At 51.4% G+C, this 27,867-nt stretch overlaps 2 non-coding genes across 2 annotated transcripts; both read left to right on the forward strand.

Annotated features, from left to right (window-relative positions):
- Positions 1-13,417: 13,417 nt before the first annotated feature.
- Positions 13,418-13,490, forward strand: Trnar-acg (transfer RNA arginine (anticodon ACG)). The gene has a single exon. It is a non-coding gene; the product is annotated as a tRNA-Arg (tRNA).
- Positions 13,491-14,331: 841 nt separating this feature from the next.
- Positions 14,332-14,404, forward strand: Trnar-acg (transfer RNA arginine (anticodon ACG)). Its single transcript has one exon. It is a non-coding gene; the product is annotated as a tRNA-Arg (tRNA).
- Positions 14,405-27,867: the final 13,463 nt, after the last annotated feature.

Consider the following 27,867-nt stretch of genomic DNA (forward strand, 5'->3'; position numbering starts at 1 on the left):
TAAGCATAAAGTCTCCGGCACAGGCAAAGGACGCGGCAAGAGAGAGAGACGAAGGCGGATAATGTCCTCAACTAGGGCCGCCCCGGGGGAAAATATGAGTTCTGCCAGAGCACACCAACGCGCGCGCAACTGTTGCTCATAATTCGTCTTCGCCGTCCTGCGAAAGAAAATGGCCACCTCGAGACATCGACAGGGTGGGCTCCGCTCCGTCACCGAAAGGTGCCCGCAAGATGGCGAAAGGGTGGCAGGACCTTGGCCGGCGCAGCGAGAGCAGAGTAATCGAGTTGGCAAGCCTTCCGGAAACGGCGTTTGCTTTTAGGAGCAAACAGAGAGTGCGGAAATTGATGCCCTTTCGCCCCTGGACACACTAAGGGGCGTCCGATTCGTCCGACGTAAAGTTTGTGGCTTCCCCCGTCAGCGTGTTTTAAAAGAGTCCATTCCGTTTGATTGGATGCGATTCGGGCACCCGTCCAATCGATGAAGAACTGCTGGACGCACCCCGTATAACACGTGCGGTACATTCCCGAGCGAACGCATATTTCATACGGCAAATGCCGACAATTTACGCGAAACACACCGCTGGCTGCAGCGGAATGTTGCAGACGGCCTGCAAGGTTTGGGTGCAAAATCTCGGCCGAAGGAATTTGCCATCAACCACCCTGCCAGACTACGACTAAACATGCTGGATTCCCAGCTGGTTGGTCCGAACACCTGCGGTCGGCGCGACTGAAGGAGCTCCTGGCCATCATCATCATCATCAGCCGGGCACAATGGCCATTGCGGTAGCGGTCCGCGAATGGCTGTCCACGTCCCACGGGGGGTGAAGTTGCAGCAGTTGCTCCACGGTGGTCAGCGGGAAAACACTGATTTATGGCGACACAAAAATAGCGCCGGACCTGGGCCAGTTAGTTCCGGAGACCCATCTCCATCGATTCGGGGGAATCCCCCAAAAACCCATCCGAACGGCACTTGGCCACTCTGTCAAATGGCGTCTTTATGGCCGAGTCGCGCGAAATAAGTGCACACGCTAATGCTGTTGAGGCACTCGCGATGGAATTTCAGGGATTTCAGGGATTGCGTCGACGTCGACCTTCGCCGGGGGAACACAGCACGGCGCACAAGGGCGCACACGCGGGGCCCCCTGATGTAAATTGCCTTCGGCCAGCAGCACCACCGCTCAAAGTGATGACCGGTTGTGGTGGCCGTCGGCGGTGACCAAACATAGAATAGCCCGCCACAATGTACAGCAGCAGCGATCGGTCCGAGTGAACTATTGGCTCGACGCGACCATGTCTACGCCATTAACCATCGCCTGGGCCCCGGGGGTCTGATGTGAAGTAGAAAAAACGGCACCGCGCGTGTGTGCGAGTGTTTGTCCAATAGAGACTAGAGGCGGATGGTAAAAGCGCCACAATGAACGGGTTTCCAGCGGCAGCACCAATTACCGTGGCGCTTGCGAGAGTCGGTCCCGTTTGCGGACGGTGAGCCTGTAGAGGTTGTGGTCAAGCGCGCGCTGTGGTGAATCGAGCAGCTCACAGTGAGTGAGATTGCGCTGCAGGTGGTGAGAGCTAATCGATGTGTGAGTAAAGCCTTTGCTCGCTTTCTAATTCCGTTCAATTGTAACAGCTGGCGTTTAGTGTTGTAGATTAGACTGGGACGTATCGACGCTCTAGAAAGGATTAAAGAAAGAATAGTCTCCTACACCACGTCACAGAGAGGTTCAAGTTGTGTACACCGGAGGCGCACCAATCCGCTTTCTTTCAGCAATCGATCGATGTCTTGAAGGCGCGATTGGTGCACATTCCCTTTCTCACTCGCCACGATCGCCGATCACAGCATCTCACGGCTCACGCGCGCGCGAGAAGATGATATCTATTTTCATCCCCGTAAATGAAGTGGCTATTGGAAGTAATTTACACTCCGGGGCGTATATTCTATCGCGGCGCACTCCCCACACGTTGACACACCATTTTCACCGCATCCCCCCCCCACAACACATACACACCCACCAGGCACCGGTTGGGCCCGCTACGCACACTGGCGTGTGGCGCGCGTGAGTGACGCGCGTGAGTTATGTTAATCGTGATCATGATGTGGTCGATTGCGCACAATGTAGAAACGCACACGCAACAAGCGGCGCGCGGGCTTTAATCGGAAGCATCGGCTGTGGACCGACCGACCCTTGCGGGGTTTCGTTTCGTTACGGAACGATTTCGAACGGTCTCTCTGCGCGTTTACGACAAGTGTGACCAGATAGATGGGCGCTGGGTGAGACAACCCGAGTGAGACTTTACCGGCTAATCAGTACATTAATAAGGAATTAAATCGAAGCGAAATCGGAAGAGCTCCCAACACACGCGCACACGACGGCGTACCGCTTATCGGACAAATTGTGTTCGGGGCGCCCGTGATAAGCGCGATCGGTGGGCGCTGGCGCGGAACCACAATGAAACCAAAACCAAGTGTCGCTCAGCCGAAATGGGCTGGACGCAAACCCGGAGGCCGAGGAGTGTACCCAAATGTCCAGCAAGGATGAATAGGGAACCTGAGGCAACTGAAGCCAGCGGGAAACCCAGGGCCAGGCGAAGCAAGATCTCGAAACGATCCATCTTGGAACTTCTTTGCCATTCGGCGCTTCGGCGGGCTATCGGCGTCTCGGTCGTCGCCGCCGCCGCCAACGGCTTATGCTTTGGATCCACTTTTATATTCCAACAACTTCTGTGGCCCCGGGACCCGGGCCAGAAATAGTTTCCAATAGAGCGCGTGAATGTATGTGTGTGGGAGAGAGCGAGAGAGAGCGAATGGGAGTGAACGAGAGCGAAACACACAACGGAACGGTGTACGATTTTCTTCTTCTCGCGGACCTACTGGGTGTCTTGGGCTTGGACGGACGCAGGGTGGCTCGGGTTTGTGTGACCGGCGAGAGAGATCGAGAAGCGCATATTCTTCCGCTTCTGGGAAACGGATACCGAACGGAGCGGACCGGAGAACGGGGATAGGGATAAGAAAGATACACGAAGCTTTGTACGTGGATACGGTGTGTGGATGAATGATTTCTCATCTCTCAACTCCGCACTCGCCCCTCGACCCGGGTCCCTCCCGGTCGGCGGTGCGCGCAGCGTCAGCAGAAAACATGTTTTTTCCCTTCCCAAACGGCACGACCCGGTGGTGGTGACGGTGGCATAATGTTTATCTGCTTGTAGGGCTTGTGTATTTACTGTTTGCGCTGTGGCCACGCGGTGCACGGGGGAAGTATCAAAGGGTTGTTCGGCTTCGGCTCAAGTGGCGGGGGGGACCGAAACTTCAGGCACGGAGAGCAATGTCGTCTTTGAACAGAGTAGCGGCAAATGCGACCAATCGGACCAATTTCTTCAATTGTTTGTCAGGAGTGAAATTTTTCAAACTCACTTCAGCATAAAACGGCAGGGCCAACATCAGAAACCGAAACCCCGCCGTGTGAGAGCACAAGCCCGGTACAAGTTGTATTTCGATTCGGGTTGTTTTTTATTTTATTTCCCTCCTTAATCCCCTCGGAGGGTGTCCCTTCACCGACTTGATTCCTCACTCACCATTGCAGCTCACCGTGCGCGGCAAATCACTCACCGACCGGCCTGCCTCACTGGATTTATGACTTGATGCGCCCGGTTCCGTGATTTGTTTTTGCTCATCTCGTTCCGTGTTTGGTCATCGGCTCACCTCTCTCACACTATCGCCGTTCACCGCTCTCTCCCGCGGACCGTAACCCTCTCTAGCGAAGCAAAAAAAAAAATGTGCACGAAAACCACAAAGCGGAAGACCGAAAGAGGGTCACCCCGCACAACACAACACAGCAGGCGAAGGAAGGTTTGCCTGCGACTTGGTTGTGTCGTTTATCACACTTTCTCACTCGCTCGCTCACACTCGGCCCTTGCTTTCATTCTCACTTCCCACCCAGAGCGGTGAGCGTATCTCATCGCGCGCGAGGCGAGCAGATTACTTCCCATTACGTGGCCGATGGTAGAGCGAATTTAACACAGGGCCACAATGCACGGCCGCGTGTATGTGTGCGGTGCGCTGTTGCTGCTGCTCATGGTTATGCATTATATTGGTCTTCCGCCGCCGCCGCCGTTTCGTCTCACTCACTCGCACGCTCGCTCACCATTGGCGCTATCTCACTCGAGCCCGCATCGCGAAGGCGCGTGAGATAGACAGACCGAGAGAGAGAGAGAGAGAGAGAGAGAGAGAGAGGGACTGTTCGGTTCGATTGTTTGTTCCTCGCGCGGGCGACCCCTTCTCGCGCAGTGGGTTCTCTTTCTTTTTTTTCTCTCTCTCCTTGTCGCGATGTTTCTTCCTTCATCAACCTCTTTTTTCCTCACTATTAAATGCTCCCTTCAGCGCACAATGGAAAATGGAGAAAAAAAAAACGGCCATTCGCGGACACTATCGGGACACACACATACGCACGCACGAGGGACAATTAATGCACTCGCGGCCAGTCAGTCAGTCGCTCCGCTCGTGTTCGGGGTTTTGATGCACTTTTTTCAATCGGGACTCACTTTGGCACGATCCGAACGGGTGCGCGTGAGAGAGTGCGGGAGAGAGACGGGTGCATGCGATGATACACCCATAAAAGACCGTGATTTCGGATTTTGAACATAATTGGTACATGATTCGCTTCACTTTTCTATAATTGATACGAGCGCCGCGCGCGCCGCAGCGGCCGCGGCAGAGATTAATTTGTTATTTAAATCGAATCTGTTATGTTATTACAGCAAATAAAAGTGCTTCAGGTTGAGACATTTTGTTGGCAGGGATGTGTGGCTGTGTATGTGCCTTAATTTCGTGCACAAATCAATACGGGAAACACGGTCCTCCAAGGGATCCTTCGTTGCCGGAGGATTCGGAGAAAATAAAGGAGGAGATCATCTTTGGACCATTCGAAATTCGCTGAGACGCTTCTCGTCCCGGTCCGTCAAACTGTGGCTCCCTTCCATTTGTTTCCTGCTGAGCTGAGCAGCTGACGCAACAGGATCAAAGTTTATCGGAAATAAAAAAGAAAATGGCAGAAACAATTAACATGTTTCGCTAACACGATTTCGATCGCTGTTTCACCGCGACATCGGCACCAGTGGACGCGGATGTTAATCTACCGGAACGCCCAGCGGCCCAACACACGCCCAACCAATACACCGAGAGGTACAGCCCCAGGAAGAACACAACACAAACGCATTCGGTTTGGCATTCGGCTTTTTTTGTTTTTTGGCAAACCCCAAACAACAACCGTCGTCGTCGTCCGGCGCTGGTTTGAATATTTTATTAATTTACGGCTTCTCACTCCGTTGTAAATCACACCACCGTGAAGCCGAACGCCGCCGCCACGTGAGGGGTTTCACCCTTTTCTCCTCGGGATCCTTTCAATCGGTTCCACACACAGACACACTGAAACATGGACACAGGAGGAGGATTGGCAAGGAAGGAATCGACAACTCCAGACGTCGAGAAGGAAGGACAGAACGCAAGACAGACGACCGCCGCAACGACGCGCGGTCGCCCGAAGAACGATGAAACCAATCCACCAGGGAGCGGCGAGCGGGAGACAAGGAGCAGGAGGTGGTGGCGCCCCTGACACCGCGAATCCCGAATGCTCCACCGTGAGTTTCGTTATCGGCTTTCTTGGGGCCGCCCGTGCGCGGCCGTTTTCTGTTTTCTGCATTCCCTAACCTCATTCTGTAGCTCCGGTTGGCGCGCGCCCGGCCGGTCGGTCGGTCGACAAGTTGATTTGGGTGGTGAAGAAAATAGAAAAAAGAGCGCCACAAAAAAATCACAAATAGGCGCGCGCAAACACAGCGCACCGCTCGGAATGGAACCCGCGACCGCGATGGCGCGCGGCGGCAAGTTTGTTTTATGTAATCTGCCGCTCCGCTATTTTGCGCAGTCCTTTTTTTCCAAACCGTCCTCCACCATTACGAAAGGCACCCCTCGCAGGGCTCCCAATTGCCCAATTGTTGGGGGTCGAGTTTTGTGGCGCTCTCACTGTAGTAATTCACGCTTCGCACCTTCCAGCCGGTCGGCCGAAAGTGTAGCGCCTTCCGAAATTCCGAGTCATTCAATATTCATTGGGCGAGTGGTCCCCAGAAGGGTTGAAACGGTTTGTGAGACAGTCACACTATTTAAATGCGGCCCCCGGCTCCGGTCGGCGAGGTCAAGCAAATTCCAACACCAGATCAACCTGAGCGTGCGCTCTCCTGGCGACCGTAGGGCTTCATTTTATAACAAAACATTGCCCAAACGCTAGTCCCGCTGGGGGCCTATGAGAAGTCTTTTCGCAACCCGACATTAGAACGGGAACGGTTGGGACACCTCGCGCTCTTTGTCTGGCGGCAACTCATTAACCTTCGATGGCCATAATTAAAACTCTAAGACGTCAATATTCTGGCGTCTTCGAGCAGTCAAAAGCACACGCTATAAACATCATTATTATGATGGGCTCCTTTCCGTCACACATTGAATGGCGTCAGCATGAATGCGACTGTTGGAGGACTCGATACACAAACCACCACGCCGAGGGATAAATGTGATAAACGGCCCAACGGCCGCCGAGTCCCAGAAAAAAATAAGCAGAACCATAAGAAGCGAACGAACATAAAGCGCACCAACTAAAGAAGCCGGGAATTGAACTCAGGTCTGGCTGGTGAACGGGTTTTTTCTCGTACACGCTCACGGGCCTCGCTGGCTCTCGCTCTCGCTGCGATGCCGCGTACGGTGAGATGAGCCATGGGGCCCCGACGGTGAGACGGTGCTTCCGTTTCATGCTCACTTCGCCTACTGCAACTGCAATTATCGTCTCGCCGTTTTCTCACTCCGACCGTCCGATGAAGATCGTGTGTCCGGACGGACGAGATTGATTCGTTCTTCGCGCTAATCGACCTGGGGTTTTATTGCGGTTCTCGAGGATTCAAACGGCCCCGCACACCGGCCCGGCCGTTTCGCGAGGGCTGACCTCGCCGCCCGCCAGAACACAGCAGAACACACCACGAACGAACGAGGTGGTGCAGCAGCGCGCGCAAAAGATATTTTAATCAGTTGCTGCTGCTGCTGCTCATTTTACTTCATCGCCATCGCCGCCCATCAACTTTAACGGCCGACTGGCGGGGTTTTTTTTTATGGTGCGCGGGCATTTAAAATAAAATTTAAAAGCTAATTTAATTTCTACACCAACATCGGCGGCATCGCGCGCGCACACGGGAGAACGTGACGAATTGTGGGGTAAAGGATCACATCACAAGGCACCACAGTGAATGGTGGCCAGCCCTTTCGTTGGCCCACTCGTTGGTGCTTCTGCAGCAAAAGCCGGGCCGTTGCCGAGTGCTGTGAGCGATTGAAGATGGGACGGTCTTTGAAGGAAGCCGCCCAAAGGATTGTCAATAACACGGTTCCGTACAGCTGCCCCGGGGGGCGGGCTACGCTGACCAGTGCCAATGCGATGGCTTCGGTTTGAATTAGTTGTGGCTTTCTGTGGCCTGATTTATGGCTGAGAGCCCCGATGAACGAACCTTTTTGTATTATTTTTTATGTGATTCTTTGCGAAAGAATTTTGAACATAAAACGGGCACTGGGCATCGGGTGATGCCCGTGTCACCACCGAGGACCGCCGACTCCGCAGCTCATAGTAGATAATTCCATGCCGATTCCACCGTGTTCGTTCGTCGTCATGTCGTCATGTGCGCCTAATGAGCGTCGATGCGAAAATCCGTGCGAAAATTTCCTCTAGACGAGGCTTCCTTTCTCCCTCACCGACAGTTCGTTGCACCTGGTTAGCGGGACGGTGCGCTGTCGAAGCATAAGCAGAAACGGATTTGTTCTGCTCAATTATGGTGCCGCTGCGCCCACTAAACGCCAGTGAGGGTGTCACTGGCCATCGCCTGCGCTGCCGGCTGAAAACGGTAGCGCCGGGAACGCAACGACTCCGCGCCCGTCCTGAAGGCTCCGACCGACCGTGTCTCAAGCTTTTTCCGCTCAACACGAGCAGCAACGAGGCGTCGGCGTCAATGCACTCTTCTGGCCCTAGCACGCGGTGTGTCGGATCTGTCGGGGCCGGTCGTCATCTTGGGCGCGCGCTTGGACCGCGGGTCGAAGCGAAACGAAGTTCTACGATAATTAACTGTAATTAAAAACCCAATTCCTTCCCAACCCACCAGAAGCCGGTCGGAGCTGTTGTTGTCTGCTTTTCTCCGTCCGTCAGACACACCGGTGTGTTGTAACGCAAACAATGCACATCAACCCAGAGCCCGCGAGGATTGCAGCCGCGGACATGTTGGGTTATGTTGTGGTAGGTTGTGATGGCCGCCCCTCACGCCCCGTGTGCGGTCAAGCGAAGCTCCCGGCCACGGGAGCTGCCGCATTAAAAGGTCTGGAAGGGCTGGAGGATAACCGCTGGACGCCCCGGAACCGGGCGCACCCGGGACGTCAAGCGTTAAGAAACAAATTTGGAGCTAAATTATCGCCATTATCGCTGGCGAGCTTCTTGGGTGGGAATAAATTCTCGATTCTCCCCCCTAAACAAGACATTCCGGACGTTCTCACTCACCCAGGGTTACCTGGGTTTCCGGGAGCCCGGAGAACCACCGGCACCGGAATCTGACGGAATATTGATTTTATTCCATCGCCCGACCAGGCATCCGGGAATGCCAGAAGTATCGCCATCACGACGGGCCGGATGAGATGTCCAACAAACATCGACCGACACAGGGCGCCCTCCGGATGGTGGAGACAAATGGAGACGAATAGTTCCGGATCGCCAATCGCGATGCATAAGCCTTTAGGATGGAGTTTTTCTCCGAACTGGAAGTCCTCGAATTGTCCGCCGGCCCATGCCTTGTGGTGTAATCGGTAATCGCCTTATCGAGGTTTGTCAATTGAACGATAGCCGTGTTGTGTTATCGCGAATTAACGTCCCACCGGAAGTCCGTCGGCTTCTGATTGGCTCCGGTCGACTCGAAGGGAGTATTCCGTGGACGCCACCCTTCAAAATATGTCCTTTGGCGGGGCGATTCGGTTGGTCTGTTGAGCGACGGATTAAAAGACGTATGACGTACTGACGTTTTTGTTGGGGCTACTAAACGCCCCATCGATTCGCGGGGCGATTCCCTTGACGGGACTGCCACGTCGGGGACACCACCGCGGGGGGGTTAATAGACACGCACGCGACATTGTGCGCCCAAAGAGACATACAGAGAAAGAGAGCGGGAGAGTGCGTTTGTGAGCGTTGAGAGAAGGTGCTTTGCGTCTGCGCGGCGCGGCCAAAGAGGTTCGCGTTCGCGAAGTTCACCGAAGTTGGCCACACAAAGGGCACGAATGCGGTTCCGAATGTTGGCGAAATGATGTCTATCACCGTCCCACAACGCGACGACCGTCTCGCGCGATGAATGGCGCGAGTGTCAATGCACGTATGTGTGCGGGTTAAGGGGGTGGCGTATGTGTGTCCTGCGCCGGTAGCCAGTTGGCCAAGGCACACATGGGGATGGTTGCTTTATTAACCGCTGAATAAGTTATCACTTTATTGCGGGAATTTAATCAACTCCCCGCGTGGCCCCACCACGCTGGCCACCACCCTGGAACCGAGGCTCGATATCCAAGCGAACACATTCGGATGGTAATTTCCTGCCCAACTAGCTGCCCAAAAGCCCCGGTTCGGGAACTGCTTCGTCGAAAGTCCTCGACGCTCGGCACCAGGAACCGACCCCGTCTTGAGGGCGAGAGATTCTCCTGGTCAACATTGATGACTTGCTCGCTGACTAAAACATAAGATTTCGGTGCAGATAATTATCGGCACGGGAGTTGGATAAGGGAATCGTTGTCGGATTCGGGCGAAGGATTTGTCATGTTGGCGCACCGGAAGGGAACTATTAATTTTTGCTTTCCACCCGGTTTACACTGGACAGCGAGCGCTATTGATTGTGTTTGATGGGGACATTAATAATTCAGCGTCAATCTAAGTTTTTCGGGGGGGGGCACCCAAATCCGTCATAAACCCGGGGGCCATGTGATGATAGAGCTCGGTGTGATGAGGGCTTTAAAATTTCCAATTAAATTAACTGTGGACATACCTGGCCTGGGACGCCTGGATCTCCCAGCATCGGGTGGAGCACGATGTACGCCATTCGCTACTCGATTCGCAATCGCATCAAAACATTTTGTAAAACTTTTCGTGAATTGATAAATATCCGGTGGAACTCGCGGACACAAAGTTAGTTGGCGAATTAACTTCCAGAGCAGCAGCTGGTTGGAAGCTTTTCGACGATTACAGATTTAGGCTAGGAGGTAATTAAAAACAGCAATCAATTTATTCAAATATGCATGTCCGAATGAAGACGTAAAACTTGGCCTTAAATTCGATGGCCCCGAGCGGTGTGTAAGCGAGCCATTCACACACCAATGAAGGCGTTTCTAAAGTTAATAACAATTTAGGTGGCGCGAAAATTGTGGATTCCTTTCTCTTCCATTCGCCGCCGGGGCTCGCGTCGCGCCAAAGATCGAAGGGCGGCCGCTGGCTTCCCGAAGCGTGCGTTTCGATACACCACGTCACGTACGCCCACCGGCCTTTTCCCGTTCTTTTCCGTGACTCTCCCGACTCGGCTCAGAACGCGATTACCGTTACAAACACAGGGGGGCGCCGGAGAGCGCGAAGAAAGCTCAGTGGCGCCCATCGTGGCGCGGTGGTGGGCCAATAATTGCATACAATGGTAGCCGCTTTTCCCATTCACTCCACGTGCCGTACTTGGTGTGGGCTCTTCGGGATGCTTCGTTCTGCCTCTGGCCAGCTTCGCACTCTGTGTGTGCAAGCCAGCATATTCTATGCTGCGAGCCCACCCGTTCACGGGGGTCATAATGAAATCACTTCGGCTTGGGCTGCTCCGTTCGGAAGGATCTGCTAATTAGATATTTGTTTTCAACCTGCTTGCGAGCGATGAGTGATCCGGGGGACGATGTGTATCGATCTGGTCTCGTGTGTGGGCCACATTTGTATCATCAGTAATTAAGAACTTTGAGGTGAGCAAATCGATTCCTCCAAACGCTACGCGCGAATCGGATTATCGCAATATGTTTCCCTTTCTGGCGAGGGATATTTGGTGAATATTCTGCGCCACCTGACATTAGAACGCGTCAGACCGAAGTTGGTTTTGTGGAAATTAAAGCCAACGTTTGACAATTTTGCGAAACTATTTGTTCTCTTTGTTGTTGGATCCTGCAAGCCCTGGAGCATTTGTATGGATAAATGGATGGAAATACCAAATATCAATACGAACGTGGAGGCCGAGTTCCCCCAACGATTATTGCTTAATGCAGCAACAAGTAATAATCCATCACGAATAAAATATGCCGCTAGATTCAAATGCCTCTTCGTACAAATACTATCAGTCAAAGATTGGCCCTTGGTGCCTTGGTTGAATTCAAACCCCAGCATCCGGATGGCCACCGGAAGCAAATGTATTTCAATCTGCCAACAAGCACAACACGCCATAATCGAAAATGGCGACAAATTCGGATTCAATTTGGCCTCGTTTGTTGGGTCTCTCCGTTCCGTTTCTTATCGATGGACGGAACGCTGGCTTCCTCGCCCCGGAAAGGTAAGACACATAAACCCTGCTGACTAATGAGGCGATGTGCAAACGAAAGGAAACCATCAACAGCAGCAGTAGCAGCAGCGAGCGGAACATATGAAAAACCTTCCTATTTTGTATCGAAATCACCATCCAAAAACCGAGCGGCCCGGGACAACACACGGAACACGCAAAGCTACGTTTTCGCTGCTCTTGTCAAAGAACCCGTGTCCCTTCCCGAGGCGCCCCGCAGCCCGCAGAGAACAATAAAAAAGGTCTGCCTTCCTTCGCTCAACGCTACTCGCGAGATGGAAAACTGCACCCGGAGCGAAAAGGACAAAGCACAGGCCACCGTCGCCACCGGCATTGCATAACCGACATACAAGGGCGACGAGCAGATTGAATGTGTTTGCATAAATTTCCCACCCACCCGGCTCGGTCTCCTTTTGTGGCCGCCCGTCTCAGCAACATTTTGAGCCATCAAACGTTGAGCACCCAGTTAGAGGCAGCAGCAGCAGCAAAACGGTGCACGAGAGACGTCAGGCGGAAGCGCCGAAAAAAACACGGCAATGATTGGGAAAATGTCGGCAAGGAGCATTATCATCAGTGCACCACCTCGGGGGCCGCCAAAGCGACGATGTTTCGGGATTATTGATTTTAATTTTGTACTTCAGCCTTACTGCTTCGGCCACATGGGCAAACTTTTCCGGGCCGCCCCAGTAGCGAAAGCATATAATTTTCCCCCGGCTGGCCATCCATCTTTTGCTGGACGACGGATTCGGAAGGCTTCGGTGACTTTTTCTCCAACAGATCACCGCGTGTCCTTTGCCGGCCGGGGAAATCTTGTGAACATCGGCTGCGCTTTCCGTCGCTTCCGAGCTCGATGAAGACAGATGACGGCCAAATTGAAACCCGACACGTTCCCGAGAGTTTTCCCACCCTTAAGAAACCGCTCCGTTCGTTTCCCAGTGAATGGTCAACAGCAGTGTGGGTTTACTACGCGCCCACCGCGCCACCAACTTTTCCACTTCGAAATCCTTTCGGCGAACGGGACGGACCGGATTCAGGCAGAGACAACAGAGTTGACATTGACATAAATTTTACGAATCAAGCGTGGCGCGTTGGGTCTGGGGCTCCGGATGTGTGATTTATGGCGCGTTACGATTTTTGGTCCCATCCCGTGCGGCCACACGCCAAACTTTGGGAACTGCGTGTAAAGCTACTTGTGACGGTGAGAGCCCAAAAAAGTGAAATCCATTTCAAACTTTGCCGTTACTTGCCCAACACACTATTTCGCTTTGCGGCTCACCATCACACGTCTAAGGTACGGTTGACGGTTGGCAATCACAGTGCGGCAGGATAACATCTTGATACCACCGCACCGTTATTTGTTGCTAGATTCTCTGTTTCTTCCCTCAGCCCGCTAGTGTCATTGCCGGAGTCCCACACGCTGGTGTACATAAATTACCCATTCTAATGGTGTTTTAACCTCTGTGTCGAGGGTGCCAGAGCGTGTAACGGGAAAGTCCGACGGTGTGAAGAAGACACTAGCAAAGAAAACGACAATTACGCTCATATGACAACAATCGTTAATATTCTGCTCACCCGTAGTAGTGGACGTAAGTGGACGAAGATTAATTACGTCCCCCGGTCGGAAGGCAGGGAGCGCGCGTTGGTGAGAATGGTGAGAAACAATCGAGGGCGTATGAAGCAGATCGGAGCGGAACTGGCGATTCTGGGGACACCCAACTAGTTACAGTTTTAGTATCTAGATGGGCACTATCAAGAGCGATCACAAACGATCCCAAAACTGGCATTGGCAACGCCCAAGTAAACAGGGTCCTGTGGCGCAATGGATAACGCGTCTGACTACGGATCAGAAGATTCCAGGTTCGACTCCTGGCAGGATCGGAGCGGATGTAACCCTTTTTTATTGTTCGCAATCGTCCGCTCACCCAAAGTAGTGGCCGTAAGGACCCCCACACTCCGCGGACGTTAATTACGTTTCGACGCGACGCTTTTTCGAACCTTTCACACCGGTTACGAACGGGGGCGACAGGCAACGGAAAAATCTTTCGCCCTGTCGTTCGGGCGAAAACAATTAGACATCTTGGGTAGTTAAAAACTAATCGAAGATTACTCAATTGACCTTTTTTTTATCACAAGCATGCAAGACAATTTTAACTTAATTATTACTTGTAATACAAACACAAACTCATCATGAAACTATTTTAATTCTCGCACCAAAAATTCAATGAGTCTTGAACTTCCAAATATAAACACAAATAATTTGTCAAAACACAAGACTTCGCACCACTCACCCAAAAACTAAGTATACGAACCTTGGCCAAAGTTTTTAACCGACACAAAAGGAGCGTTTTCTATTTTTACAGATTCGTCGTCGCCGTACGAAGTTGACGTCGACACCGGTGTGAAGGATCCCATACAATCCCATACAAGACAACGCGTTTTTACGCGTCGCTCGCTACGCTACGTTCAGTTCAGTTCATTTCAGTTCCTGTGTGCACAGGCCCTAAGTGAACGAAGATTAATAACTTCCCCCGGTCGGAAGGCAGGCAGTGCGCGTCGGTGAGAATAGAGGGAAACAATCGAGGGTGTACGAGGCAGATCGGAGCGAAACAGGCGATTCTGGGGACACCCAGCTAGTAACAGTTTTACAATCTAGATTTGAACGATCAAGAGCGATCGCAAACGATCCCAAAACCGGAATCGGCAACGCCCAAGCAAACGGGGTCCTGTGGCGCAATGGATAACGCGTCTGACTACGGATCAGAAGATTCCAGGTTCGACTCCTGGCAGGATCGGAGAGATGTTGTTAAACCCTTTTTTTACTGTGCGCCACCGCCACGCGAAAACTTCGTTTTCGAAGTAATTGAAGCCATCGGCGGTCACACGAGCGGGTAATTGTGCCGCTTTTGATCGCTAAACATCATGCGCACCCCTTGGTAGAACACGGACACATGCGAACATCGAGAAGAGGCTTGCAAAACACGATGATCACGTTCACGGAGAGATCTATCAAATATGCTCGCGCCGATGACCGTGCGCACGCGTAAACACCTTCTGTCTCGCACGCTTGACCTGCTCTCTCTCTGTCACGCTTGCTTCGATTGCTCTCTCTGACAGCTGACAGTTGACGCGCGCGCGCACGCCGTTGCGGCCAGCGTGATCAACAACAACAAACGCGGGGGCCCCATCAGAGTTTGGGCGAGACGCAAAACCCGTCCAAACTCACGCCCGCGTCCGACGCGCAAAACAATAACAAACATATTTATTTGCATTGTGTGATGCTGTTTTGCGGCATCCCGCAAGTCTCGCCATTTGAATGGCCATTTGAGGAGATGATGCGTTCCAGATTTGCTGGCGACACGAAAGAAAACAAAGTGCTCACCGTCAGACGATGAAGCAGCGGTCGGGAAGCAGGGCTGGAGCGGGACATTTCCTTGGTCCAGTTAGTTTTAGTTTCTTTAGATTTCAACGAAAACAGAAACATTTTGTACTCGGCAACTTATGGTTTGAACATGCCCACTTTTGTACATGAAAAGTAGAAAATGCGGATATCATTCGTGAATGGGGATGGAAAGTGGATTCATTTTGAGAATTTTTTAACAAGAAAAAATCAGAGGTCAGTCCTAGACAACTAAAACGATCTGATGGACCACAAAGGTGTGGTGTATTACAAGCTCCTAAAACTTGGTGAAACTGGGACAACAAATGATCAATTTGAACCATGCATTTAACGAAAAATGCCCAGAATGGCCCAGAAGGAACATACTTTGAATTAAATAGAGTTTTTCATTTCAATGCAATAAAGTTGTGATTTCTTTGACACCCAATCCGTTTTTGGACTTTTAGACCTGGTAGAATGGCGTCCACTGTAGGAAAGAACAGGAAATTTTGGACCTTTTTGGCAGGCTCGTTACCTACCCGTAAAGGTCGAGACGAACTTTGCTATTCAAGTTTGTTGTTTTGCTTTGCTATAGTTTATCTGTTATTTATCTGTTATGATGCTGCTGAATAATGTTCCATTTGACATTTCTGTTCCATAACCCTTGATTGAATGACAATTGTTGAAATAATAAACCTTCATACACAGTGCATCATGCTGGGTGATGCTCAAAAATAGAATGGAAGCTCTCAGCGTAATGTTACTTCAGTCCAGTTGACATCAGCGCACGGTTCTTGGAACGATCCGGACGTTTGAGCACCTCGCTCGAGGCGAGACAAGGTCTGGGGTGAATTGCTTTCGAAGCGCAGCCATTCCTATACACCAAGGCCGTCAATATTATAGTTTAATACTTATTCAGTGCCATTGTCAACAGCATCGTCATCGTCCGCTCTCTCTCTCTCTCTCTCTGTCGCGTTCGAACTCGTGATGGGCTCCAAAATCGCACGTGCTCCATGTGCTCCACGTGCTTCCCGCTACAGGATGCCCGCAGGCCTCGCGTCGCGAAAAAGTGTGACATTCGCCCTTCACCTCTCGCGGGGCTCGGGTCCGGGGTAACCAAATTCGTCCGCCGTCCTCTCTCGCGTGCGCGAGAGACCCGCACGAATCTCGCACACGCGGAAAGCAAAAACACAACAACAACCGATCGCCGCCAATAAAACCCACACTCGAACAGTGGCGGCCCCGGCGTGCGGCTGGGGTTCATGTCGTAAGACACACGTATGTAGTCGCCACCGCCACCACGCCGCGCCACGCCACTCCGTTCGTGCGGGGGAAACGTGCCAAAGATCCGCGACACGTGACCGCGAAGGAGCGCGGCCGTGTGGCGTAGGCAGTGAGCACGAGCACGGAGCGCACGCATAGGCCCGCGTTCGGGGGTTGGGCCCGCGGAAAGATGAGCTTATCCTCTCGCGGCCTTCGGGCGCGGTGCTCGCTGCCATTGCCGAGGGGGTGTGCAGCACGCGAGATTCGCGGAAGTTGCCCCACAGCCACAGCTCGGGGTTGGCGTGAGATCGTGAAACACGAGCGAGTGGCGCAACACACGCCGGAACAGAGGGCCCCGCATGAGAAGTGCCTCGCTCACCGATTGGTGATCCTGACTAAAGTTGGCCTCCAGAAGAAGAAGATGTTCGCCAACAATCGCTCTACTCCCTCTCTTGAAGGGTTGTCTGTTTTAATCTGTTTTACCTATCGTTTGCATCATAACTCACGGTTGAGGTTCGATGAATCTGCACAAGCGTCGATAGATTCTCCCATTCTGTTATCCGTATTGCATCTTGTGGCATCACGTAGAGCGATAAGGAGAAAGACTGACGCTGTGATAAGGTTGCAATTGCACCGGACAGTCACCGGCCTGTCGGTGATCCATTAATGTCCATTTATCGCGCGTACAATCATGTATCTTCAGCGTAGGATTGTAATACATCTGAACAGCAATGCAGAAATGTCCTTGAGTTACACTAAGGGCAGTCGGTCGAATTTAACCCTGAGCACTCCTGCTTTAGCAATCATACTAGACACCCGTTTCTTTCGTAACAAATAACTTTAAAAATGTGTGAATATTTGACAGAGTTTCACATCAGTTATTGACCTCGACACTGACCAGATGCGGTGTCTTTCCATTGCTTGTAAGTTGGTTCGCCTCTTATCTATCACACCGTGTGTCATTCGTGTTAGGGTTAATCAGGCCTTGACCTCTGTGTTCTCCAATGTTTCCGGCGTTCCCCAAGGATGCTTTGTATCTGACTGTTGACCTGTAATTGACTTTGACCTGTAACAGTCTAACATTCGTCCCTTTTTACATACTAATCTAACTCTACCTTAATTTAATTTTTTAATCTAATTTTGTGACAGTTATCGATCAGGTTTCCAGCGAGATTAAAACCCTGGCCTTTCCGAAGATCGGGAAGTATGGTTCGTTGACTAGGTTTTGATATTCGCATGAGTTCTAAGTTCCGGGATCGTGTTGTCGTATGTATAGCAATTCACTGATCACGTCACTTCTTGATTTTAATATATCCTTTGTCCAGTGTCGTGATGTTTTTGCTTTCATGTCTTCTTAGTAACTGTTTCATCAATTTTACTGTTTAATTTTTGTATTCGTCTGTGTTATGTATGTTTCCTTTTATTGGTTACCAGCTTCTGCGTTCGTTTCACCAGTTCTGTTTTGTGTTATTGCTATTTAATAATAATAATTTATGAAGATACAAGATTTAATTGAGAATTGATCTACTGATCGGGGCATTGATGGGGCAGCAAGTGGACCTAACGGACCTCTATTAGGTCAACGAATTCCCTGTTCATTTCAGGGCAACAGAAGCTGCTATCATCAAAAATTGGCATCGTGATCGGATCCTCGAATTCTCCCACCGCCCGCAAACCTAAAGAACGCCCGCCATGGACGATGGTGACACGATCGTGTGGAATTGGGTGACGAAAATGTGGCCGATAATTGGCCGATCCGAGCGCGTGCCGTGCGCTGCTCGAGCTGTGTGTGCGTGTCTACCACACCGACGCGCAGCATAAAGAGCGTGCGCGTCGTCGTCCAACGGCATCTCGGCATCCCCGTCACGGAACTGCTCCCCGCGATCAGGTGGGGCTGGCGGTGGTCCGTTGCGGCATCGCAAGCTGAACGAACGAGAGCGAGAGGGAAGACGGGTTTTGCATGCGCATGCACGATGCTGCAACACATTCGCGGGCGCGCGCGCCCCCTTGCGTCTGCTGCACTTTCGGAGGTCCGCGCGGCCCAGACGGGTCGGCGGAGTCGGCGGATCGAAGCTCGGCGCGCAGCTGCGCGCGCAAGCAGCTCACTTGAAGGCTACCTCGCACCGCGAAGGTAATAACCCCTGCGCACGCACACATACATTCACCGACGAACACAACACGTAGACTTCCCCCGTTCGACAAAGGCCCGCGCAAAAGATGCAAAAACAAAGGAACGTCTTTGTGTCTCGAACGAAATCGAACCGCCGAAGGGCGGCGGCGGCGGGCGGGAAAACGGACCAGCACACGCACACACACGAGCACGGGTGCACAGGGCCACACGTAACAGGAAAATCCTCACGCGGAAGACACGGCGCGCGCGCTGAGGTAACAAATTATTTGAATAGCGCGTTCCGATTCGCGCTTCAGAAGTGAAGAGGTCTCCAAAACAATGGTGTCAGAAACAATAATGTTCGTACAGACAAAAAAAAGGAATGTTTTATTGATCCGAATGGATTAAAACAAACCCTTCAGGAGTCACTTGATTTGGTTTGTGGATTCATTTCACTTTCGGCACTCATTTCGCAATTCATTCTCGTTTGGGGTCCTTCTTTGTGCTGGTCGAACTAATGGCCTTCTAGCAGGACGTCACACCTTCACGTTGTCCAAGTCCGACGGGTTCCAATTTCTTGGAACACCACAAAACTTAGGCTCTCCGCAAACCGGGCCCGGGGCCAGTGGCTAATGTTGCAAGGGACAGTGATCAGGTTCAGAAAACGAAAAGTGCTGAACCAGTTTCTTTTCGTCATCCGAAAGGGCGCCCCGCCTAAGGTGTCCACCGGTCTCTTATGCATCCCGCTCGGTGGGACGAAGGGCACCGCAATATGCACCGGCGGGTCCGGGGGAACGACGAACTCCATCCTCGCGCAGCCACAACACGCCACAACGTAACACCTGATAAGCGGGTGCCCGAGTCACTGGCGAATGACAGGGCGCGATTTGTGGCTCTCAGCGTGCCCATTACGTCACACCGCCCAGTCTGTGGTGCGCCTGTGAAGGGCACCCACACACGGTGGCACAGGGTAACCAACACCAGCAACAACCGCAGCAGCAGTGCGCGGTCTGTCGCGAGCTCTGCACGTCGCGATGGACCGATAGTGTAATCGTGTAATCGACTTCCTCGGCTCGGATGCTTTGTTTCCCTCAGTGCTGCAACCCCAACACGATCGGACTAAGGGTTTAGGGTGATCAAACAAAACGGTTCGAGTGAGGCGTATAGGTCTTGCCAGGCTCCGGTGGGCTAGTCATGTCATGAGACTGTGAGCTCTTGAAGAACTGCGCGCCCTTCGGGTGGACGAGGAACAACACAAAAAGTGCCCAAGATTCTTCGAAGTGCAGTCGAAGAAGTACCGCATTTTTCCGTGTATAACGCGCACCCATATTTAAGAGAAAAAAATTTGGAAAAATAGTTTTTTATTATACAATTTTCAGATATGTAAATATCAAATGATAATAATGTATTATTCTAAATGTTCTTTAAATATTCTAAAGTAGACTAAAGATAAAATGCGTATTCATTGCAAAAGACATACTAGTATTTTATATTTCGTAATAATCTTCAAACTCAGATTCACTGCTGTCTGACAAATTGATATTCTCTAATTGCTCTTCAATGTACTTCTCATTGTCACTCTCTGAAGAGTTCTCATAAATTGCGATATCTTCAGCGTTGCTCCATCCATCCATCCATCCATAGCGTTGCTGATGCCACATTTTTTAAATGATTTCACAACAACTTCTGTTTTAACTCCCTGCCATGACTTAATGACGATCTTGTATGGATAATTATATTCCTAACAAATGTTTCATTTCATAATTGATTCAATAATACCATAAAATATGTACCTAAAAGGGCACATTTGTATATTTAGAGGAGACAAATTTTTTACTACCCTTGTATAACGCGCACCCAGATTTTGGAGCTAAAAAAATTGGGAAAAAGGTGCGCGTTATACACGAAAAAATACGGTAATTGACGAAACATGCCACAACTCGTGGCCGTCTGCGCTGTTGCGCCGCCGGTAAAGTTCCAGCGCTATTGCGTGCCGTTTCCGGTCCCGTCCCTAATTGAGCCTCACTTGAACCGAATTCCGAACCACTTGCGCCTCGATTGCCCACCGCGTCGGGAAAGGGAACCGATAGCAAATCTCCGGTCCGCTATTCGACTAACTTCCTGTCCCGGACGGGTTCTTTGGTCGAAACCGGAGCGCAGCGCGTGAAAACGGTAGCCCCCGTCAGCTGAACATTGAACCTCGTAAAATCCACCGGGAAAAAAATAGGGAATGGACCATAATCAGAAGTGACTGACTAAACTGAGCACCGAATTGGTGTAAAGTGGGACAGATCGGGAACCATCAGGAGGCGGTCGCCCGTAAGCTGGCCAACGCGAAGTAAAACCTTAATCCTTTTTCGCTCCCGACCACCCCAAAGTGTCCCAAAACAGATGGGGTGCCCTCGATAATGAGTGTATCGACGCGACTCTGCGTGTGTCGGGAGGGGCGATCTCTCGCGGCATTTGATTTGTACGACCTTCACCCTGACCAATAAACTCACGCGCAGCAGTGCCGCGCGGCGCAAGAGCGCGAGTGAGAGAGAAAGCGGGAAAGCGCGACCGTGTCACGCCGTGGGGCGGCGGGGGGACTCGCCATATACGGGCGCGGACACCGTGCACAGGGAAAGGTGACGGTCGGACACACACTGGCTCGCCTCTCGGTGTCTGTCTCACGCCAATCTCACGCTTCGCGCGGTGTCATCGACTCACTCACTCACTCACGTCATATGGCGCGCGCGCGCCAGTAAATGACCTTCGGGGGTACACACTTTTTAATCGGTCGCCGTTTCGCGCCCACCACAGCTTCGACCACAAACGCAGAGAGGGAGAGAGAGAGAGGCAGGCAGGGAACGGGGTGGCGGCGGCCCTTTATCGCTCGCCAGTGGCACAAGAGTTGACCGATAGGCGAATCGAAGCGATAACCGCCCCAAACCACACGTGGGAGGCCAGTCCACCAGCAGACACGTCGCAATGAGTCCCACACTTGAGTGGGATTTAGGGACTTTAACAGTTAACAGTTAGGAGTAGTTGCATTAAATGGTCACTTCTTGAACCTATTGATAACTATCTTTGGCGTCTCAAATAATGTACGTTCGCTGATGCTCCCTATCCAGCATTCGAATTGGTCGAAATCAATGCGATTTGTCCGGTTGATCTCGTTAACAAAGAAAACAAAGTTCCAAATCCTGGTTCTGTTCTTCTCAATTAAGTCAATTGCTAGCACCGCCGAAGCTGGTCGAAGTAAAATCTAAACAACAGTTGTTCTGAGCTACTGAAACAGTTCTGGAACAATTAAGATCACCATCGATAACGAATCAATACAAAGGAAATTAAAGACTAATTTGAAGATAAAAAACCTGAACTGAAACTGTCAACGAGGTGAGTATCTGATCTGTGGAGAGGCCATTCTTAGATTTTGCATAACCCCTGCGTGATCAATTTGACCTCTAACTCGGACCATACCATTCCGCAATAGTCGCATTTAACACCTGCCATGGGACTTCTTGACGTTAATAGTGGAGATGAGAGTTGAAACAAAGAACGTGTTATTATTATTTATTCATACCGTCAACGGGTTAAAAGGCCTAATTAACACATACTCACAAACATAAAACTTAAAAGTTAAGATTGAGCATAGCATAACATACAACTCGATCAAAGGGACAATCAAAACATAATATGAAGCAGCACTACTTTTGCACTGGTTGATGGACATGTTGAAGTTCAATGTTGGAGAACTGATTTTACCCCCTAAAAGTTTGAACATAAAGAAAGCACAAGATGTCAAACGCCTATGATTAAAAGGATGAATAGCGAGCAAAAGACATCGTACATTATAGCGAAGAAGATTACTGAAAGAGTACCAACTCGTCCTAGCTAAGGCGACTCTTGCAAATCTTCTCTGCACAGACTCGATAGCTTCCACCCAGCATTGAACCTGTGGCCAGCTTTGAGCACAGAAGCATGCTCGAGAATTGGACGAACTAGAGTACAGAGTTTTCAGGCACATGAACTCTTCAGACATTCGTAATACAAAACCTAATACTCTGTGAGCTCTGCTGATTATCTCCTCATACTGATACTTAAAATTATGACTAGAATCTAAGACAACACCAAAGTCACGAATCGCGTCAATTCTAGGGATAGTAGCACAATGCAGCCTATTGCAGCTTAAAGAGTAACAGGTCTTTCTTTCGGGAAAATGATATCACGTTACACTTATAAACATTGACCGACATTCCATTGCAGATACACCAACGTTCAAAAATAACTATGAGGTCCTGAAGGATCTTGCAGTCAGAAAAGCTATCAACAGGCAAGAACAGTTTCAGGTCATCAACATACAGAAGATGACAGGCTATGTTGAAGGCTATTCCAAAACAGAACTTTTCGCAAATTCTTACAATAAGGATTGCTTTAAATGAGAGACCATAGATTTGAGAGAATAAATAAAAATTAAGAAATAATATTTGATTAATTAGTCAATTTGAATGTAAGTTTACGGCAACATTAAGAAACATTTTGCAGAATGAATCTTGATTGATCTAAAGACATAAACATAACTCTACAATTCTTTCTGTTGACCTTGGTGGAACCCTTTGACAAATTGTTAAAAGCCCCCCCTAAACTGAAAAGGCACAAGTCGAATACACAATAAATGAGTCCGCTGCTGGGGCAAAAAACCACTGCTGTCAAGCTGTGTTTGGACGACTTTTGGATTGCAGTTCCGTAATACTTTCATCGGCATCGAGCCGAGCTGCGAGCTGCGGACGACGGTAGGTCCCTTCTTTTGGCACGGTACTGGGGGGCGAAGCGTTCCCCGTCGACCCTTCGCCGGGGCGATTGTTTTCGATTTCCTTCCGTTGCCCGTTTCGCCTTCCGCCTGCGTCCGCAATGCACCCGCACCCGCAGAGTGCATTTGCGCGAGAGGAACCACGGCTGGAAAACCGATACGACGGCAAAAACCGGTACAAGGAATTCAATTCCGGTTGTCCAGACGCTTCGGTCTAGGCGGCGGCGACGGCGGCGCGAAGATTGCGCGTCCCCGCGCGTCAGGTGAGACGTGCGTGCGTGCGTGCGTGCGAGTGACCGAGCGAGTGAGTAAGGTGATGAAATGATGCCTCGCTTTTTCCAGGTCTAGGCCGGTCGATGTCGTGGCCGCCGTCGCCGCCGCCGCAGCAGGCGGCCGGGTTGAGTTCCGGTTTTGCTGCGCGCCATTTCGCTCACTCACGTTCCCGGCGTGAGTGAGTGAGAGAGAAAGGCACCGCGAAGGCAGCCTCGCAGATGAACTGCATTGAACTGCCCGCCGCCGCCGCCGCTCGCTACGTACGATTGTGTGCGCGGTGACCGCCGCCGGACACCGCGCCAGTAAGCGAAGGTTCTCTCGTGTCTGCTCTCTCCCTCTCACTCATACGCCGTGGCCGTGGGTTTACCGAAAAAAAGGTCAATCCACATTGCGACGTCGTTACCCCGACCGGCGACGTCAGCTGACAGAAGAAGAGTGGCAGAGCGCGCGAGAGACAGAGCGAGAGAGAGAGAGAGGGCCAACACAAGAGATGTCCTTGGCGCGTTCGCTTCCAATCGACGATCCGTGTTCCGTGAGCCTTTCGGGGGTGGTGGTGGTGGCTCCGACGGTCACCGGGAGTTGGGCACGTGTTGAAGGAAAAGCAATTTGGCCGTCGGCGCGCCGTGGCGCGACGAGATACACGAAACGTGACCTCGTCGTGGTCGTCGTTGGCTGGCGTTGGCCAAGCGACGACGAGCGAGAAGATTCTCTTGGTGTGGCCCCAATCGTCAAAAACAGATTGAGGTCAGCACACGGACTGTTGTGGGCGCTGCAAATTCGTCTTTGATCTGGGCAAGGACCTGCATCGGACCGAACTAGGGCGTCGGTAGTTGTCTGAGTATCTCTTACGCTAATCGGGCGCGCTCAATACCGGTGTATCCTTGCCCAAGGACAAAGGACGCCCGATCGACCGATCTCGGGGGGGAACCGTATCGATGGCGCTCTCACGCGTCACGTTTGGCACCCTTGACGCAATTCTTCATAAGGGAGCTGAATTTCCTAAAGGACATGGCTCGAACGTCATGTCCCAATGGGCTCTGTCGACATTTTTTTCCCATTTCCTTTCGGAACGCCGCCAGAGCAGGCTCACCGGTTCGGTTGGGCTCACACCGAATGAGCCCACAATTAGGGGCTGGACTGCCGTGTAAAGCCTTACTCCTCACAGCCAGGGAAAATCCGTTGCATCCACACAGGGACGCCGACCGGGCAAACGGCAAGCACGCCACTTTTCCCACCATCTTCCGTCCGCAGGGCACCTGGCACACCAACCTCTCATAAGTACCTGAGAAACACCCCACGGGGTCGATTTTAATAATTCCGATTCCCCGTGCCCATGGCCCATGTGTGTGCCCGTGTGCTCTCTCCCCGCCTGTCCCACGGCTTCTGTTGTTGTCGTCGTGGCACCAACAAACACGCAGACACACACGCAACACCTTGGGACACATGGCAGTGCACAGGCAGCAGCAGCAGCAGCACCGAAACATCTGTTCGTCCTGTGGCCGTTGCGCCGTTCCTTCTTGGCGATTCTCCTGTTCTTCCACCGTGCCCGACGTGCACATCGTGCTGTGAAACCTTAAAAGCTTTCCCTCCGGTCGTTCGGCAGCCAACCCGACGGAACGGGGCTCCGGGGTACAGGTTCGAAGCAAACGTCAGCAGCCAACGGCAACGGCAAAACGCCGCGAAGTCGAGGCGCACGGCGAGACTAAGAAAGTGAGTGAGAGCTGCTCCGTGTGGTAGAGAGATAAGATAAGACGGTTGTGGTGTTGTGTGCTGGCCCAACCACACTGCACCCTGGGAGTTGACTAAATAGATCTATAAAAACCGGCACGAATCGGTGGAACACACGATTGCAGATAATAATTAATTTAGTCTCCACAACATGATCGCGGTTCTTGATCACGGGAATGTAGAGCAACGCCCCCCGTTGCCATATTTCTTTTGGTTTGCGGCAAATACTTCTTCATTTCGGTTATCGTTAAATTTTATTGTTAATTTGTTAAAGCAATTTGCCTATCGAACGCGATTAAATTACACGCTGTTCGCGTAGCGTATCAAGGATTACAGCATAAGCAGAATAATAATAAAACAAGAATGGTTTTCCCCTTAAAATTGATTCCTGGATATTAAAGGGGAACTTTCATCGCAGCCAACGTGTTTGCTTGGTGCGGGACAGTGTTGCCAGACTCTGTATTCTGTTGACCGAATGAACGAAGATCTGTTCCGATAATTTTATGTTTTAAACTGAAGAAACTGCAGACGGCGAAAAATATGCAATCGAGCGCGCGTTACAGGCTCTTATCGGTGCAGCCAGCCAGCGGTCCCGTGTAATCTTCTTTAGACGAGAGAAAAAAGAAACTTCCAACCGACCACAACCGCGACCGATCGAGCAACGGGAATTATCAAACGGCGGCGGTTTGGCGGTGGTGTGACCGTAAATGGTGTGTATCTGCAATTCCTGCGTTGCCGGGTTTGAGGCGCAAACATAAACAAGCATTGCAAACCCGAGGAAGAATATGGAAGGAAATGAAACGACACTTCTGCCAATGGGCCAACACAACAGGGAAAAAGTCCGAACGCCCGACGATGAAGCCTTTCATAATCCACAACAACTCCGTCGCAAAAAATGGGAAAGCGTTTTTTTTCACTCACTCACCACGGCTGTGGCTTTAATCTCATGTCAGCACATCGGCTTCGCGTGTGTTGGTAGCGTCATCACCCCACCTGCCATCGCCGTCCGGGATCGGCCATCAACGTCGAGTCGATCACGGGAATCGGAGTCCCCGTCGAACTGTTGGACTGTTTCTATTTCCCTAAACACTTTCTCACACTTTTAACGGTGCGAATGCCTAGGCCAGATTTTATGCCTTTTCGGGTGTGCTACCTCGCTACAGCATCCGGAGAGCAGTGCGTCACAACACTTGCCGCGTTAAGCCGCTCGGTGTATGCGTGAGTGAGCCAAGCAAGTGAGTGCTCAGCTCACGGTGGCGAACGACCGAAGTGAGAGTGAAGTGATTTAAATTATGCCGTCAAGCTTATCTCTTTTCAGCACCGATTACCGGCGCACAGTAGGCGAGTTTGTCTCTCGCTCTGGCATTCGCCACCCTTCTCATCACGCACGGTGCACGGTGTATTTATTTGTTTGCTCACCACCGCGTTTCGAACCGTTTTCGCCATCCTTATGGCTCGACCCTTCCAACAGGCGGCACCGCGACGCACACACACCGATACAATCATGTTGATTTTCAATTCTACCCCGTCGGAACGGATAATCGACCGGCGTCGTCCGATGGGGTTTCCGCGATATTGTCGCTCACCTCACCGTGTCCTCTAATCGCTGGCATTGCTTTCTCACTTCGCATCCTCATTCGCCGGTGGGAATACGGCTCGAAGTTCGACCATTTGAGGCACACCATTTTTCTGCCCGTTCAAGAGCACGGAAGGAACACGAACGGTACGAAGTGAAGAACGGTACATGATGCAGCTACATAACCTTACGAGTATAGGTAGCGCAACAGAAAACACGAAAAAAGGTGTAACACGAAGCGAAGCGCCCCTGGCTCGTCTACGTCGTCTACACACATATCTACACGCCCGGCCAGGCCCTAGGCCGCTGCATTTCCCGACAAATTCGGGAAAAAATGAAATCGGAAGGAGCGACGATCGATACAGGGCGACCTTCTTGAGGCGACAGGAACGCTGGCCAACTGAAGCGGGGTATCTCCACTGTGAGGGCCCGAAAGTTTCTCAACCACTGTTCATTGTCTGTTCCGGGATTACATCAAACAAGAGGTTAATGTTTAATGCAAAGCAGCTTGTCAAACATGTCAAGGTGTCCTCGACGGCGACTCCGGCGAAGTCCTTTGGTGTGGTGTGTTTTCTTTCGCCTTGAGAAATAATAATAATCATGGCCCCCGAGGACTTGCTCTACTTTTCACGCTCACATCAAATTAGTCATTCGACGACAACACGGCGGGTTTGGCTTCCGGAGCACTTGAGGTGAAGTGAGCTGCTGTACGGATAAAACTGCGAGAAGCCACCGATACATGCGCGATCCTCAACGATCGTCCATAATTTAGTGCCGGGTCGTATAGCTGGCGTAAATCATCGACGGACATCATCTGCATCAGGTCGCTCGTAGATGGGGCGAGCGAAAACAACCGAAACCAGGCTGCGTTACAAAAACAGCATCCAGAGCATCTGCGAGGCTCACGCGAGATGACTGATTCGTCTCTCTCACTCTCTCTCGTTCTGTTGCTCTTTCGCTCTTGCACTCTTAACTAAAACGAGTCAATAATCGGACGAAACCCAATCCCGGGGCAAATAATTGGGAAACCGTCGCCATTCCTTTTCGCTTTACTCCGTGTCCTATTCCGATCAAGTGTTCTGGCCAACCGGCCTCTTCCAGCACCGGTATGTAATTATCCGGAGGAACCGCAACCAC

The sequence above is a fragment of the Anopheles bellator genome, chromosome 2, assembly GCF_943735745.2.
Source record: "Anopheles bellator chromosome 2, idAnoBellAS_SP24_06.2, whole genome shotgun sequence".
Lineage (NCBI taxonomy): Eukaryota > Metazoa > Arthropoda > Insecta > Diptera > Culicidae > Anopheles > Anopheles bellator.